The following is an 18,618-nucleotide window of genomic DNA, read 5'->3' as shown; positions in this document are numbered from 1 at the left end:
CATCGTTCAATAATTTTTAATTTTTTCTATTTTTGCCTTTTTTAAAATTTTTATTTAATCAAATTCCAGTGAGAAAATTTTCCACAGTTTATTAAAAATTACTATTGAAAAATATGACAAAAAAATCGCTTTTTGATAACATAATTTTTGAAAATTTACGAATTTTTCAAAATCTGTAGACAAAAAAGAGAGGAGAATAAAATAAAAAATTGTATTCATATGAAAATTTTTTATACAACAAATACAAATGCAGATTTGCAACTAAAATTTATTTTTCCTTTCATATTTGCAAGATAAAAAATTAATTCAATGCTTTTTTTAAAGAAATATATTTTTTAAATTAATTAAACTCATTTATTGTCATTTTGATTTATTTATTATTTTTATTATTTTTAATAAAACTTTTTTTAATGAAGTAAGTTTTCTTCCAACCGAATTATAATTTGAGAACATTAGAACGTCGTTTTAAATAAAAAAAAAATATGACATACTATTTATATTATCATTTTATTATTATTTTTATTTATATTATTATTATTATTATTATTATTATTTTACCTTCTGTGGATCAAATTTTAATAAAATTGTTATAATCATTATTTATTATTATTATTGTTGTTGTTGTTAAATAAATTATTGAGAAAAATATTATTTACCTCGAGAGCATTTTTCAAATTTGAAAATTCGTTTTGTTTTTCAATTAATTAAATAAAATTAAAAATATGTTTTTTAAGATCATTTTTCAATAATTAGAAAATTCGTTTTATTTTATATTTCTATATTAATATATTGTGCGAAATTTAAACAATGGTGTATTCTTTATTTCACGCGCATTGTTACCGTAATGAAAACATTCTCTTCGATCGTATTTTTTTAATAATTTGAATATATATATATATAAAATTTTGAGATACTTCAACAAGAGTAATTATTAATTTCGCCAGCATCGTTATTATAATTAAAAAATTTCTTTTTGTTTTAATTTCTATTTTTGAATTTGTATTATATGAGAAAATTATGATAAATCTTTTAAATTGTAGATTAAATAAATAGAATTTGGAAAATATTTTACAAACTCCATAAAGTACACAAATAACAATAAAGGGACATAACGTTCTTCATTGTATACAATATTAATATTTTGAAAAAGAAAAATGTTGCGAGAAATATTTAAAATTTGTATAGAGATAAAAAAGGGGGCGAGAAATAATATTTATAATTGTACGTTGATAAATAAGATTTTATCATCACAAAATAAACGACAAAAAAAAAATATGAAGAAATAATGTTATGCAAATGGATTTTGCTTTAGTATAATATTCTGTTTATGTGAACACGAGAATTCCTAATAATATAATGAATAATCAAGAGAGGCCTGACCCGTTCAAAATTTGACGCGCTTGATAATCAAAATTACTGTTGTAATTAATAACTGAGATATTATATCCATTAAAGCCGCTTTTGTCGTAGATTCATTTCCACTAAATATCTGTATATATATAAATTTTCGTTTTAGTTAAAATTCTTTTCGCAAATAAAATAAAGATGAAATGAAACAAAATTATGAAGCGCATAACTGTAGGGATTAGTTTGTTTTCGTAAAAAAAAATAATAAAATTTTAGAGAATTCCCGCAGCGATAAGAATAGTTAATTTATGGATATTTGTTTTAGAGGAACGAAGGGCAGTTAATTTAGTTACTTCTTTTTTTTTTATTTTGTTTCTCCTCGCGTGTTTGTTTATTAGTTTATAAACACGAATGAATTTTCAACGAGTATATCGAGAAATTTGTATATATATATATTTGCGGGGAGGTTGAGAGAAATTTATGTATATTGGATTATCGGAGTCTTCATTTATGGAGTCAGAAAGATTTTTGTACTAATGATATTTGTATATCCGTATAGTATATTTTCCTCATATTTCGGATTATTTTACGAAATGGAAAATAAAAAAAAAATTGGTAAAAGGACAATTGCGCGGTTAGATGCGTTGGTTGAGCCAGAATGAGAGAGAGAGAGAGAGAGAAAGAGAAAAAAAAATGAAATATTCTCGAGGAAATTAAAACGCCAGCCGGATTTCTAATTTATCCATTCCATTATGCAAGTTTTGTACATTATTCGCGGATAAATTTTATCGAGGGACAAAATTTTTATCAAAACATTACCGCTTTTCTTTTTTTGTTTTACTTTTTTTTAAAAAATTGTTTATTAGATCGAACAATATAATGAATTATATAATAAAAATATTAGTTAAAATAATTATTATTCATTACTATTAATTTCTTGTACTATATTAAATATCAATAATTTAGTATAAAGAAATTAATTCTAGAACTCTATAAACGAAAGCATAAAAATATTGCAAATTAGAGTAAATTTACTTACAGTTAATAATTGAAATTCATTTATATTAATTTTAAAACTCTTCAGATTCAATATCTGATTATAAATAATTATTTAATTACAAATATTGAACGAAAATCTTGAGATTCAATATGGAGATGCTACTCTCCACCTGAGAACGCCAAAGTTACCGCTAGATAGCAGTGGAGTTCTTTCTTGGAATTTCTCTTGCCATCTGGTGGTGACCTTGGCGTTCTCAAGTGGAGAAATAAAAATTATTCTTATTAATAATTAAATACGTTTATTTATTAATTAACAGATAAATAAAAATAAATGAGTAGAAAAGAAAAATAAGAAACGAATAAGAAATAAAAATAAAATAATAAATAAGAAATTGTAAATTTTCAAAAATTAATATTTATTGTATATTGAGAGGATGAAGTTTTAGGATTTTTTCTTTTTGAACTTTAGAATATTATATATATATATATATATATATATATATATATATATATATATATATATATATATTAGATTTTCAACAACATGTTTGCGTTAATTTACGTATTAAGTGGATTTATGCATTCAACGGGGTAATTGATTAATTAGTCGGTTAATTAGCTTTTGTTATTTTGAGATAAATATACTTCATATAGAAGTGTGTAAATTTGCTGTTTATTTTGTGTTATATAGGCAGGAATGGTAATTGTGCTCTTTCAGTCGATTTAAACTCATTTGAATTGATCAAATACCTTGCGAGTACTTTGTTGTTTTTTGTATTGAAGAACATAGACAATTGTATATCCTGATATATATATATACATACAATTATATGTATTTTGAATTGTATGCTTTGAATCCCATGTTAAAGCGATCATTTTTAAATTAAGTTTTTCTCTAAATCAAATTCAAGAGAGAGAGAAAAATTTTCTATATATTTTAAGGAGAATAAAATATAAAGGAGAATTATTTTCAAATATGTTTGCTATGATAGAATAATTATATACTTTCATTTTTTTATTCTCCAGATAATTAGATATTCATTTATGTGATATATTATTACAATTATATTTCCATTATCATTAATTCTAATTTGATAAAATAGATTTTAATATAATTTTAAATAAATATTATTATTAATTCTGTTATAATTACCTGCTATTATTTTTTATTTGTATTTCTATTATATTATTGTCATTTAGTGATTTTTATTATCTTTACTATTCTCTGAATTTTCTTTCTTAAATTAAAAAACACATAAGTGGAGTTAGTTATTTTTATTATTTAACAATATTTTATTTTCCTAATTTATTATTATTATTAATATTATTATTATTTTTACACTTTTAATTATTTTTTATTTTCATATTTAAATAATGTTTACATATATATGTAAATAAATAAATAAATAAATATTATTATTGACTCTACTAGCAACAATTTGCGCGCTAAAGCGTGCGGCTAATTTCTTACTTTTTTAAATAAAATTAGCAATATTTTTAAAATAATAGAATTTAAAAATTTTTAATTCAAATTTTGGTTGAAGACACTAAAAAAATTGAATTTTGAAGAAGTTATAAATAATTGCAAAAATTCAATTATTTTCAAAAGTAATAGAATTCTTCTCACAAAATTCAATTATGTTGAAAATTAAAAAAAAAACTTTCGTAAAAATTCCAATTATCTTTATAAATAATAAAATTCATTCACAAAAGTTCAATTATTTTCAAAAATTTCAATAAAATTCTTGTCCTAATTTCAATTATTTTCAAAAAATGTTCTCATTTCAATGATTTTCAATATCTATTATTTTAATAAAATATTCCAAAAGAATTCAAGTATATTTAAAAAAATTTTAATAAAATTCTACGCAAACATTTATTTATTTAAATATTAAATTAAATTTTTTCCTTCATTTTCTAAAAATGTATAAAGTTTCAATTTCACTTTCAATTAAAATTTTTAGTTGACAAATAGAATTTATAAACATTTTTTCCTTTATTTTTAAAAAAATCTTTGAATTTTATTAAAGCAATTGAAATTAAGAAATGGAAATGATGCAAAATATTTCGTTATGAAAATTGAGAATTTTCTACAAAAATATTAAGAAACGGATTTCTTTTCCAAAAGAAAAGAATGAGTCTGTGAACAATATTGTTCTTGAAAAATTAAAAATTATGCATAAAATGGATATATTTTCTATTTCTTAATAATAATTTGTTAACAATTAAAAATTTCCTCATATTTTTTTATAAATAAAAAGGAGAAAAATTTTTATAATTTAGTTCAGTCAAACGAAAATTTGTTATAGAAAAAAGTATATAATAAACAAAATTTATTTGTTAATCATATTTTTTTAAATTTCCTAATTTCAAATATTATTTTATTAATCATGAAGATTATTATAGTTAATTAATTATTACATATATATTTTTTATTTTTCATTTCTTCAGTATAATTTTTTGAAAAAATTATCTAACGGAAAAAATGTTTTCTTCAATGCAAAAAGAAAAATGCATTTGAAATGTAGAAAGAAAATTATTTTAAAACATAATTGTGTCTATTTTATATGAGGAATCAATATACATTAATGTTATAGTCAAATATTTTGTAATCAGCTTGTTAACGAGAGGATTAAATTGAAGTTTCGTGTGTTAAATTTGTTACGATCCTAATTATTATAATTTCCCTAATGTTTCCCGATTTTATTTTAAAATTAATTAAAATAGGGACGGGGTAGTAAATAACAAGAAATTACTTTAGTTGAACAAATGTATGTGTATTTTATGAAATAAGATAAAATTGATGAAAATAAGAGATGGACATAGGCTTTCTAATGTGAGTCTTAGAGTGGTTGATTGTTTACCTTGGGACAAAGGGTGATGCTAGACGTTCAGGTATAATGGCACTGGTCCTTTAATGGTTGACTAATTGGATGCAGTATTGTGTCTCGAGAAACAGGAACACTCTTTTCAAATGGCAAATTTGACTTCCAGATCGACTTTCCAAAATGCACTTTTGAAATATACGTAGAGTAAAGGACAACTACTGAAACTGGGTTTAGAGCACTGGGTCGTGAAGAACCACTTGTTATAGATAAAAATTTAAGACTGACTTGTGCAGAGCACCACTTCTCAATTTGAGACTTATAATATTGATGACTACATTTTCTTGACTGCTTTTCTAGACTGAACTGCTGTTGATGGTCTGGCTCTTCTTATACCCAAATTTTCCTGTGTATTTGAAGAAAGTGTACGTTTTGTCATGTATTTGAAGAAACTGTACGTTTTGCCATGTATTTGAAGAAACTGTACGCTTTGCCATACATTTGGAGAATCGTTCGCTTTTCCATGCATTTGGAGAAACCCTTTGTTATAGAAACACTTGTGGTGACTCACTATTAGATTGCACGTGTCCATTGCTTATTATTCATACGTTATTTTATAATTTTGTTATTTCCATTAATTGTTTATAATTTGTTGTTGTTACAATTCATTATTTATAATTTGTTACAATTTGTTAATTTTTAATTTGTTATTTATTATTACAATTTTGTTGTTGTTTATTATTATAATTCTATTATTTAATATTTATATTGTTTATTATTATTTGTTAAAGTTTGTTGTTATATTTGTTATATTTAACTATTTATTACATTTTGTTATTATTTGTTAATATTTATTATTACAATTTATTATTGTTTATTATTATTTCTTAAAGATTGTTGTTAAGATTGTTATATTTAACTTATTTATTACAATTTATTATTGTTTATGTTTATTATTACAATTTATTATTGTTTGATATTATTTGATAATATTATTACAATTTATTATTGATTATTATTAATATTTATAGTTATTATTTATAATAATATGTAAATAACAATTTTGTTATTAACTTTTATTATGATTATTACTATTATTATTAATTATTATTAATATTATTAATTAACATGATTATTATTATTAATTATTAAGATTAATTATTATTCTGCATATTATTATTGAAAATAGGTTACGGTGACGTAACACCTCCCCCTTCGAAAATTTGGAAATTGGAAAATGAAATTGATCAATTTCCAAATTCAAACTTGTTTTAAAAACTTATTAGAATCGACGGGTTATGTTACTTATTACAATGTTTTGGATTAATTTTAGAAATTACACTTAGTGAATTTAATTATTATTTATAATTTAAAATTATTTAGACATTTGAGATCTTCTTTTTATTATTGAAATCATATTTCTGAAATCATATTTTTGATTTAATCGTATTAACATTATTTTCGTTATTTTTTTTTTTTTTTTTTTGTAATTTCTCAATGTTAATTTTAATGTAATTTTTGCCTTGTTCAACAGAACAAGTGGCAATTGTTTAAAGATTTAGATTAGATTTAGATTTTTTTTATTTTAGTTCATGCTTTTTCTGTTATTTACTAAAAAATTTTTTTTCTTTTTTACTTGTACTTATACAATATTTGACTCTTTATAATATTTAAAATTTGCATATGCAACTAAAAGAAAATTTTATTTGACTTGACTAAGTTGCTTATATAAAAATATGTTTAATTGTTTGTATTGATAACAAGGTATTGAGTTCTATATTTTATATATGTAGATATACTAGTTTTTATTGAATTTAGAAAATGAAAGAATTGAATATAATATGTATATATTATATTGATGTTTTGAGATAATAGGTATTGTAAATGAAAAATATAATTTGTTTTTTAAAAATAATGTAAAGTTGTTTTGAATGCAATTTTTAAGATTTTCTTATTGTATAGATTTTAGTAATGTAGGATGCAATTGGTTATTGTTAGAATGTGTTATGATGTTTATTAGAGTTTGTGTATAGTAAATATATTGATATATAGGTTTTCTTAATTCTTTTATCTATAATTTTACGAATGATTCATAATTCTTTTTATATTGACTTGGAAAATCATAAAACAAATTTGTATAATTTTTTATTGTTCCATTAATGCGAGTTATGCTAATAATTTCATTAGAGAATTCTATCGTAAAATATGTTTATATCTTTTTGTATCCAAAATGACATTGGATTCAAATAGTTTTTTTTTTTTTTTTTTTTTTTAATAATTTCTTGAAAATTTCGTTTATTTTCATAGTTATTATTGATGTTATCAAAAAGGTTTTCAATTTATATTAAAGTTTTTTTGTAATTTAAATTCTTTACTTTTTATTTGTTCTGTAATGTGATCATTTGAGCATTCATTTGTGCACTGTGTTTTTATTTCTTTAAAAAAATTTATTAATAACCTTCCAAATTCTAATATACCATTTATATTTACATAGATGTTTTTGTTAGTTGGAAAGATGACTGATTCAAAAAGAATATTGGGATTATTAGGTAGAAATATTTGTGTATATGATTGTGATGGTTTGAGAAGTATGGTGTAAAATATAATATAAAAATAATAAACCTTATCCATATATATCATGCTGGTTTCTTGGTTATCTATAAGAAAAGAAAAGAAAGAGACAGAAAAAAAATTAATTAATACTTCTTTCTTGTAGATTGGCATGCAAATGTAAGTGGTATGGTGTTAGATCGCTATAACAGAAAAATTTATATTAGTTTTGATTCTTTAAATTATTATTTTTTTTTTAATATGGTTTAAAATGAAATAAAGCTAAATTATTTCATTCTTTTTTATGGTTTTGTTGTCTAGAATATTTTTTGTTTGTTACACTGATTCTTCTGCCAAGAAGAAATCACTATTTCTTTTTAATTCAAAAAAAAATTTAATTCTTGTTGTTTTTAGTTTTTTTTTAAGTCGATTGATATATACTACTTGGTTTCTTGTTTATTTATATATATTATTTTATTTAAATTTTTTTTTTAGTCAATTTACTTTTGGAAATTTATTCTCTACTGGGGGGTGGTTCTGGAGGCGGTCGATCTATATTGTCTAATGATTGAGCCTTTTTGATTAATTGCATATATTTTTCTTTAGTGGGATATTTTGTACATCCATTACATGTAACAAATTTAAAAAATGAATTTTTATTATCTAGAGGATCTTCGTTGACTGAAACAAAATAGGTTAAATTGTCTTTGCGCATTGGTGATTGGTCTCTACAGTTTATAATATATTTTTCTTGTTTCATATTTGAATTATCGCTATCTTCTTCTTCAGATGATTCTTCATAATTGGAGGTTTCGTAGCCTTGATCAATTTCTTCGTGTTTTTTCAATTTTGATTTTTGTTTAACACACTTAGAATCTGAATCAATTTCGTCAATATAAACTTTATTATAAAATTTCTTGTGTGTATTTCCTTCTTGAATTTCTTGATTCTTCTTTTCTTGCATTTTTTGAGTCTGCCTTTCCTGTAGTCCTTGAGTCTTCTTTTCTAATGTTTCATTTTTGTTTTGTTTCTTGTTCCCTTGTATTTTTTCTTGATTCCTTTTAATAATATTGCAAGTTTCACTACTTGCACTAAAATTTTTTCGTATATAATGTATATATTCTTTTTCCTCAATTTTTTCTTGCACACATTTAATTATATTTTCTTGAGTTTCTTGAATTATATTAACTTTTTCTTCTTTTACTCCTTGTACTTTTTCTTCAATAATGTTCTCAAAAGGATTTCTGGATAAAGCGTTGACTTTGGTTTCACTTGCTTTGTTAAAATTAGTTACTGGTTCATCTTTGTTAATTACTTCTTGCGATAAATTTTGTCCTGAAGCCTCTGTTTTTAGTATAATTGGTTGGGAGAAGTCTAGTATTTTTAAAGGTTGCTCCTCACGAAGTTTGTTTATGAATGTATTAAAAGCCGTTTGTTGTTCATCAGTCCAAAAAAAGGGTACATCCTTTTTTATAGGTTCATTCAAATGGTTTGCGATGTTTGAAAATGTGCGGTTGTTGTTATTATCCCATATCTTATCTTTACAATTAGTGGAAATATGTCCTAATTTTTTGCAATAATTACAAGTTATTTGAGTTCTATCTGCGAAGCTTGTTGTAGTGTTAGTTCGTGGTTCTTTAGAAAAATTTTGTTGTTGATTTTGCGAAAAATTTTGATGTTGATTTTGCCTTTGATCTTGAAACGGAGTGTAGAATTGATTTTGTGGTACCTTCCTAAATTTATTTTGTCTTCGATTTTGTTGTGGATTTCTATAATAATTTTGACGTTGAAATTCATTAAACATTGGATTTTGGTAGTTGAATCGATTTTGATTTGAAAAATTTTGTCGTGGGTCTGGATAGAAAAAGTTTTCTTGTCTTGATCTTGATATTTTATTAAGTTGAAAACAGTTTGTTGCAAAATGACCCTTTTTTCCACAGACTAAACAATTTATTACATTATCTTGAACAATATTAATTTTTGTTGTTTTAGCAAAATCTTTATTTGTATTATGCTCACTTTTACGTAGTTCACGGTATGATGATAATCTTCTTTCAATTTCTATTGCTTTATTAACTATCGCTTGAAAAGTATCAGCTGTTCCAATTCGTATTTCAATTTCTGGTGTAAGTCCTCGCGAAAAACAATCGATAGTTGCTTTATCTAAACTTGTTTTAAATGCTTCGTCTACTCTATTTTCATTATTAATAATATGTGCGTCTAATATTCTTTCTGATGCTTCTGCAATTCTTGATCCGTAAGAAATTACATTTTCGTGTTCCCACATATACATTGCTCCTAACTCTCCTTGTAACTGACATACAGATTTTACTGGCGCGTAAATTTGTTTTAATCTTTCTGTTAATTGTTTTATTGTATTAAAATTATTTCCTATTATAATTCTTCTTGCTTCACCCGAAATTCGACTTCTAATTAATTTAACTAAATTTGTTTCTACTTGTGCAACGTCAGGAAGCATAGATTTTGCTTCTAAACAACTTTCAATAAAAATTGACAATGGTAAATTTTTTCCATCAAACATAGGTATTATTTCTAAAGCATCACGTAATGAGACTTGTTGATTACTTGGTAGAGCCATGTTATTTTTTTAAATTGTTATTATTTTCAGTACTTTTAAAAGAGTTATTGTCAATTAAAAAAAATGTCATAATATTAATTTGATAATCTTGTTTTGAAAGAGAAGTTTATATTGGAAATTTGAATATTTTCTGGGAAATGACTATTAGTAATGTATATAGGGTGTGGGAAATTTATTTCTATTTTCCTTGCGTAGCACGTGTGTTTATTATTCTTAATTGAATAGGAATTATTTTGATAAAAATATCTATATCACTTTCGTTTGACAATTGGAATATGGACAGTTATAAGAATGTTTAAATATGTAAATTTGAACTTATGCAGATATGTTCAAAATAAATATTATAATGCAGTGAATATTATAAAATTAAGTGTGACAAATTTGTGTGAGTAATAAAATAACAATTTATAATTATATATATATTTTTTTTCCTGAAATTTTATTATATTTTTGTTAATAAACCATATAATTTATTATTTATTTGATTTTTAATATTATTTGATATTATTTTTATTATTATTAATTTTATTTGTTTTTTTTATTTATTATTAATTTACTTAATTTTTATTTATTTTTTTATTTAGTTTGAAATTATTAAAATGTAAAAATTTATAAAATTTTCGGATTATTATTGTTTTTAATAATTTATTATTACATGAATTAATTAATTCTGTTATAAAAAAAAATTTTACCAAAAAGGGTGAAAATTTGTGACAATGTTACAAAATGTTAATATTTATTAATTTTATTTTTATTTAATTTTAAATTATTATCAGAATTAAACAATTTTTTGACAAAAAATGTAAAAATTTATAAAATATTACAAATTATTATTATTTATTTTTATTTATTTATGATTATTTATTAATTTATTTAATTCTAAATTATTGTCAGAATTATATAATTTTGGATTAAAAATTTAGAAATTTATAAAAATATTGCAAATTATTATTATTTATTTATTTATTAGTTATTATTTATTAATTTTATTTATTTATTAATATTTTATTTTTTATTTAAATTATTATCAGAATTATATAATTTTGTATTGGGAAATGTAAAAGATTTTAAAATATTACGAATTATTATTATTTATTTATTTTTATTTATTGTCTTTATTAATTTATTATTATTTTAATTTTAAATTAGTATGTGAATTATTTAATTCGGTTTTAAAATTTTTTTTAGTTCAAAAATGAAAAATTTGAAAAATGTTAAAAAAAATTGTTATTATTATTATTATTGTTAATTAATTTATTATTATTTATTTATTTCAAATTTGAATTATTTAATTCTGTCTAAAAATAAAAATTTTTGTCAGAAATGAAAAATTTGAAAAAATGTTTAAAAAAAAAATTGTTATTATTGTTATTATTGTTAATTAATTTTATTATTATTAATTTATTTTAATTTTTAGATTAGTATATGAATTATTTTAATTCTGTTTTAATTTTAAGTCAAAAATTGAAAATTTGAAAAATGTTATAAATTTTATTATTATTATTGTTTATTAACTTATTATTATTTATTAATTTTGTTTAATTTTTAGATTGGTGTATAATTCTTTAATTTGTTTAATTTTTAAGTCACGAAATGAAAATTTTGAAAAAATGTTATAATTTTTATTATTGTTATTGTTTATTAATTTATTATTATTTATTAACTTTAATTTTTGTTCAATTTTTCAAATTAGTACATAATTTATTTAATTGGTTTAATAAAATTTTGAAAAAGTGTTATAAATTTTTATTATTATTGTTTATTAATTTTTATTATTTATAAATTTTTATTTTTGTTTAATTTTTCAGGTTAGTACGTAAATTATTCAATTCTATTTAATTTTTGTATCAAAAATGTGAGAATTTGAAAAAATGCTATAAATTGATAACTAAATAAAGTAATAATTAAATATCAATTTGAAAACTAAATAAAAAATCTAAATTCAAAAGTATTTATTAATTACAAGATAATCTAAATTCAAAAGTATTAATTATTACTAAATTAATTAAGTTAAAATTTAAATAATCTAATTAAATTAAAAGTTAAATAAATTAATTTAATTGAATCGAGTTTGATAACTAAAAAAACTATAATAACTAAATATCACTTTGAGAACTAAAAAAAAATCTAATTAAAAAAAGTAAATTATTTAATTAATACTTGAAAAATTAGTTTTTCAATTATTAATTTAAATAATTAAGTTAAAAATTAAGTAAAAAAAAAATTAGTTTTAAAAAACTAATAAATTATTTTTAAAAAACTAATAAATTATTTTAATTAAAAACTAAGTAAATTAGAAATTAAATCTATAATTTAAAAACGATGTAAACGAACAATTAAATCTTCATTTAGGAGCTAAAAAATTAATAATTAATGCTAAACTAAAAACTATTTTATTCTTATAATTATTTTGAAATATGAGACGCGCTCTCAAGAAGCAAAAAAAATCCTAAGAAGCAAAAAATTGTAGGTTATGTTTATAATTTTTGAAGAAAAAATACAGAAAGAGAATGAATTACTTTTAAAAATTATTAATCTTCAACTGTTCAGTACATTCAAATTTTCAATGAAAACTGGTTTCAAATTGATATAATTTAAAAAGAACTTTTAATCGAAAGAAAAATCTGAGACAAAAATAACCTATAATTCCCTTGCTTCCTAGGTATACCTTTCTTGTGTTAAATAATATAAATAAACATTTTTACAATGAAATGGAAAATAATATAATTTTTTATATTTATAGTTTTATACATTATTAATTGCCCACGGTAAGAACCATCAAAGGGCAATACAGAAATAAAATAAGAATAAGGGAAAAAATAATAAGAAAATAAAAAAAAACAAAAATAAAAATAAATAAACAAAATAAATTATTAAATAAAAATAAAATAAAATAAATAAAAATAAACAAAATTTTTGCAATTTACCTATAACTATAGAAAGAAAAGAAAAATAATTGTGTATAACTTTTTTTATGCGTTAGTATCGAAGACGCAAATAATTACAATAACGTTGTTATATTAAAATAAAATAATTTACCCATTTAATCAATTAATTATTGATTAGGAATTAATTAAAAAAAATTTTTTTTATTAATTTTATTAATATTTTTTATTAATTCTTTTATCACAAAAAAAAAAAAAAAAAAAAAAAAAAAAAAAAAAATGCCAATTAAAAGAAGTGAAAAAAAATATCGACCTTCATTTAAATTTTAAACCATCAAAACTTTATAGGAACATTATATTAAATTTATTATAATGAGGAAAAAAATAAACTTAATTTCAAGTTTATAATGATCCAATTAATTGCTGCCTATTTCTGAAACAGACAGTTTCATCTCCACGCAGAGGTATATACACGAGAGAAAAAAAAGAGAGAGAGAGAAGCTGAATTCGAGTATTTTTTCATCCCTTTTGCAATTGATGCAATTTTCGGGATGCTGCGTCTCTGATAATGACAATGACAGAGCACAACAGTGACACACGACCAGAGGCGAGTGCACAGCTTGCGATATATTCTCCGGCACACAACCACATTTGGTTTTGTCCTCTCACTCTCCCTCTCAACGTGACAAATAGGGAGAATGAAAGGGAAGAGGGGGAGGAGGAGGAGGCTATTGGAACACCTAGTTTAGAAAGAGAGAGGGATATAAAATCCACTTTACGTGTGAAAAGAGAGAAAAGAGAGAGAGAAGTGAGCTTCCTCTCACATGGCCAAGAAGAATTGAAGAATGTCTTCGTCCTCTCCAAGTTAGTCAGTAGTTGCCAGTGAACGTTCTCGAGTGCTGACTACCGATTATCGTCTACCGATCGTGTCACGTGCTTTGATTAATTTTGTATTCGTCTCTCGTCTTCTTTCTCTCCTCTTGTTCTTTAAAATTCAATTATTCCCTACAGCATCAATTTAAAGGAGCGAGAGAAAAAAAATTTTCCACAAACTTTCCTTTTTTCGCAAAAAAAAAAAAAAAAAAAAAAATATATCTTTACCCAAAAAACAGGAAAAAAAAATCCCAAAGACTTGATTAAATATTATTTGAACCAATTTTTAGTGGTTTTTTTTCACAAATAATAACGGTGAAGGAAAAATTGATAGTGCTGGGAATTAATGGATATTTTTATGCCATGTAGATAACATTGTCAGGTAGGATGAGTGAATGTCGATTGTTAAAATGATTTTTTGTATACGTAAAATTTCCACATTGATTGTAAACAATTTTCTTTTAAATTCCTTTTATTTTACAATTCTGTGGGATTTATTATTTTTTTATATCGTTGTTTCGCGCTTGTATTTTTAGTCAATGAAAATACGATTGATTCTTTAATTTCTTTTTTTCTGAACCAAATTATAGTCGATATGGGGAGAAATAATAAAATAGGGAAAATGAGTAAATAATGAATAATCAACATTTGATTGTTAATTACAAAATAAACGGGGGGAAAAAGCGATTATCAATGGCAAATAATAAATAATTGATAATACATGTAGAGTGATAAATGAAACTGTTATCAATTTCAATTAAATATTGTTTTCAGTTATTAAAATTGGAGAAAAATTATCAAATCAGAATATTAATTTAATTGGGACAAAAATTGAAAGAAACTTATAAATTGAGCTTTTTTTTATCTTTGAATACGAATAGAAATCGAAACGAATAAAATTTGAATTATCTGTTTTTCTACTTTTTAGAATTTTTATTTTAAGGAAAAGAACGAAAAGAAAAAAAATTAAAAGGAAAAATTTAAAAGAGATTTTTTTTACTTTTTGATATTTTGAATTTAACAGGAATAACTGCAATGAAAGAAAAATTAAAACTAAAATTTTTCATCAATTTCTTCTACTTTTCAATATTTTTTATTTTCAATCGTTTTTATTTATTTTCACATTTTGTGTTTCAAAAGTAGTAAAAATAAAAAATATTGAAAGAAAAATTTATATATTTATTTATTTAGAAACATAACGGGACATGCCAATATTATTTTTATGTTCTGAATGTGAAAGAAAAAATTACAATGAAAAAAATTGAGACAAAAATTTGTAATTATTTATTTTTACTTCCAACGTTTTGAATTTGAAAAAATTAATCAAAAGGAAAAAATTAAAATAAAAATTTCTATTGATTTTTTTTTAACATTTTGAAGTTGAAAATAAATAAAAGGAAAAAAATTTTAACTTTGTAATCGATTCTTTTCACTTTCGAAAATTTTTGCTTTAGTTTGATTTAAAATTTTCTTAATTTTTTAACATTTTGCTTTTGAAAATATTAAAAACGAACAAAATTTTGAAACAAAAATTCTCTATCAAATTGTTTTTACTGTTCAACATTTCGAATTTGAGATGAAAAACCAAAACGAAAAAAATTAGCTTTGAGGAAAAGTTAAAAGTTTGATTGAAAATTTTTTTACATTTTTACAATTTCCATTTGAAAATATAAACAAAAACGAACAAAATTTTTTTAAAAATTTGTAAAATAAATAAATAAAATAAAAAAAAAATCTTTCGATCAAGTTTTTTCCTATTTCTTAAAATTTCGAAATTGAAAAGATAAACCAAAACGGAAACAATTTGCCTTTACGAAAAATAAAAAATTTGATTTAGTTTTTTTCCTTTTAAATTTGACAAAAATTTTAAAACAAATAATCTCGAATAATTATTTTTTATTTTTCGACATTTTGAATAGGAAAAAATTAATCAAAACGAAGAAAATTTGCTTTAAAGAAAAATTGTAATTCAATTAAAAATTTTTTTTACTTCTTAACATTTTCTATTTCAGAATTTAAACAAAATAAACCAAATTTTTAAATCAAAATTTCTTTACTTTTCAATATTTTGATTTTGAAAAGAAACCGAAACCAAAAAAAATTTGCCTTCAATAGAAATTGAAAATTTAATTAAAAATTTTTGTTACTTTTACATTTTTTGCATTTGAAAAGAGAAATCAAAATGAAAAGAATTTTCAATTTCAGAGAAAAAGGAAACGAGAAAAAAATTTGAAACTAAAGGCTCGATTCATTATTTTTTACTTTTGAACATTTTGAATTTGAGAAAATGAACGGAGTTTAGAAAAAAATTTGCTTCATAGAGAAAACAATAATTCAATTCAAATTTTTTTTTACTATTTTAACAATTTTTACTTGAAAAGGTAAACAATAAAGTGAACAAATATTTGCAACAAAAAAATTTATATCAAGCTTCTTTTCTAATTTAAAAAGAAAAGAAAACCAAATTAAATTTGTTAAAAATTTCGTTAAAAATTTTCCTTTTAATATTTTTTATAAAAAAAAAAAATCGAATAATATTAGAAACAAAAACTTAAACCAAATTCTTTTTACTATTCAACATTCATTCGAAATTTAGAAGGAAAAACCAAAACGAAAAAAATTGCTACTTTTAATAAAAATTAAAAATTTTATTTAAAAGTTTTGTTAATTTAAACATTTTTTGCAGAAACCAAACCGAAAAGAATTTTTGAATTTAAACGAAATGAAAAAAAGAAAAAAGCGTGAAAATTTAAATAAAGAAACAATTTTTTCCAAGAAATTTAAAATTTTTTTTTACGTTTTCAATTTTTCTTACTTTGATTCGAAATATTTTTGCCAAATAATATTAGGTTTGAATAATTCGTTTTCTTTTGATAAAACAAATGTTTAATTCATGAATAATAATATTCTACACACGAATATAGATATGTACACGTAAGACAAGAATCTAAGGTTTCTTCTTCGTTGATCAGAGGCGGTTTTAGAAAGTTTTGTGTGTCTAGTCAACTTTTATATGATTGCAAACTCGTCGTGGTGATACAGATCGAAACCAATTTGATTTTATACATTGAAATAAATACTCGTATTTTGAAAGCAAAAAAAAAAAAGAAAAAAAGAAAAAAAAAGAGAAAAAAAGAAGAAAAAACACAAAAATTGTGTATACTCGTATAAAATGGCAAATTTGATTATTTATCTAGCTCGGCAAATGAAAAACAAAAATAACAAACGGATTAAAATTGTAATGTCCCTTCCAACACGCACGGAAATGAGAGCAATGAAATTTGGAATATTTTTCATTTTTTGTTCCTTTTTTTTCACTTGGCTATTCATGTAGGGGGTTTAATCGAATAGGCAAGTTTATATATATATATATATATATATATATATATATAACGTGTATATAACACCGACACCCCTGGACGTTATATGCGACGTGTTCACACGGCTAATCGGGAGGAAATAATTTGTTTGACCGAGCTCTCGCACCGCCGAACCTGATTGGCTGCTTCTCGACTGATCGATAATTTCCCACATACTAAGGATTAGTATATACCTCTTCCTCAGCAATATTATCATCACACAAGCTCTAAGAGGTTAATTAATTTATCCAAAATAATTTATTTCCTGTCACGATGAATTTTCAATCACGAAAAAATGAATTTCCCGCCAAAGGGTTTTTCTGCTGCGAAAAAAAATCTCTCGCTTCCATCCTCCAAGAATTATTAAAAAACAAAAAAAAATCCGTACTTTTTCTTGATTAATTCGGTTAATTAATTTTTAAGACCAAACAGAAGCAAAAATAAAACAAACGAATTTTTTTACTTTATTTATTTACAATTTATTTAGGCAATGAAAACTTGAATTTTTTGCGGTTTTTTTTCACTGTTTATTATTTATTTCCTTTTTCGAAACAATCGACTTTTAACAAATGATAAATTAATGATAAATAAGAATTAAAAACAAATAATTAAATAAATAATTTTTTCACTGTTTAATGTTTATTATATATTTCCTTTTCGAAACAATTGACTTTTGATGACAAATGATAAATTAACGATAAATGAAAATTAAAAACAAATAATTAAATAAAAAATCAAATAATTTAAAATAAAAAAATTAAATAATTTAATAATTTACATAATTTTTTAAATAAAAAATTAAATAAACAATTTTTTTTTTAAATTGGTGATTTTTAAAATTAAAATAATCGTATGACTTTTTCATTTACCAACAGAAATTTTTATTTTTAACTTAAAACGAAAGGTCTCGATTTGCGGAAAATAATTTATATTGAGTGGAATTTTTAAAAAGGTTATTGTAAAAAAAAATTGAGTGCTGAAATATTGAAAGGGGTGTGAAATGTAAAAGGTGGAATTATAGGTACTTTTTAAAATAAAAATTTTTAATTTCAAACGAGAAGTGGAAAGAAAAAAAAAATTTGTTTGGCATATAAACAATAAATATTTTTTTTATCGCTTTTGGTGTAATTTTTCAGTTTTTCGGGTAAATATATTGAAGTTTGTACTTTGAATTAAAAATT

General features: G+C 21.7%; 1 protein-coding gene across 5 annotated transcripts in view; it reads left to right on the top strand.

The window, feature by feature from the left end:
* LOC122508445 (low affinity immunoglobulin epsilon Fc receptor-like) overlaps positions 1–18,618 on the top strand; it is a 229,961-nt gene that overhangs the window by 21,149 nt on the left and 190,194 nt on the right. For 4 of the 5 annotated variants that reach the window (XM_043621805.1, XM_043621804.1, XM_043621803.1 and 1 more), the window contains exon 1: positions 14,061–14,460. The exons of the other annotated variant lie outside the window; for it this stretch is intronic. The gene's annotated coding sequence lies outside the window, so the exon portion shown is untranslated. Of the gene's footprint in view, positions 1–14,060; positions 14,461–18,618 lie in introns of those variants that run through there. 5 annotated transcript variants of the gene reach the window in all.

This window comes from Leptopilina heterotoma, unplaced genomic scaffold (assembly GCF_015476425.1).
Source record: "Leptopilina heterotoma isolate Lh14 unplaced genomic scaffold, ASM1547642v1 Lhet_54, whole genome shotgun sequence".
Taxonomy (NCBI): Eukaryota; Metazoa; Arthropoda; class Insecta; order Hymenoptera; family Figitidae; genus Leptopilina; species Leptopilina heterotoma.
This window is presented reverse-complemented; position numbering and strand designations above follow the sequence as displayed.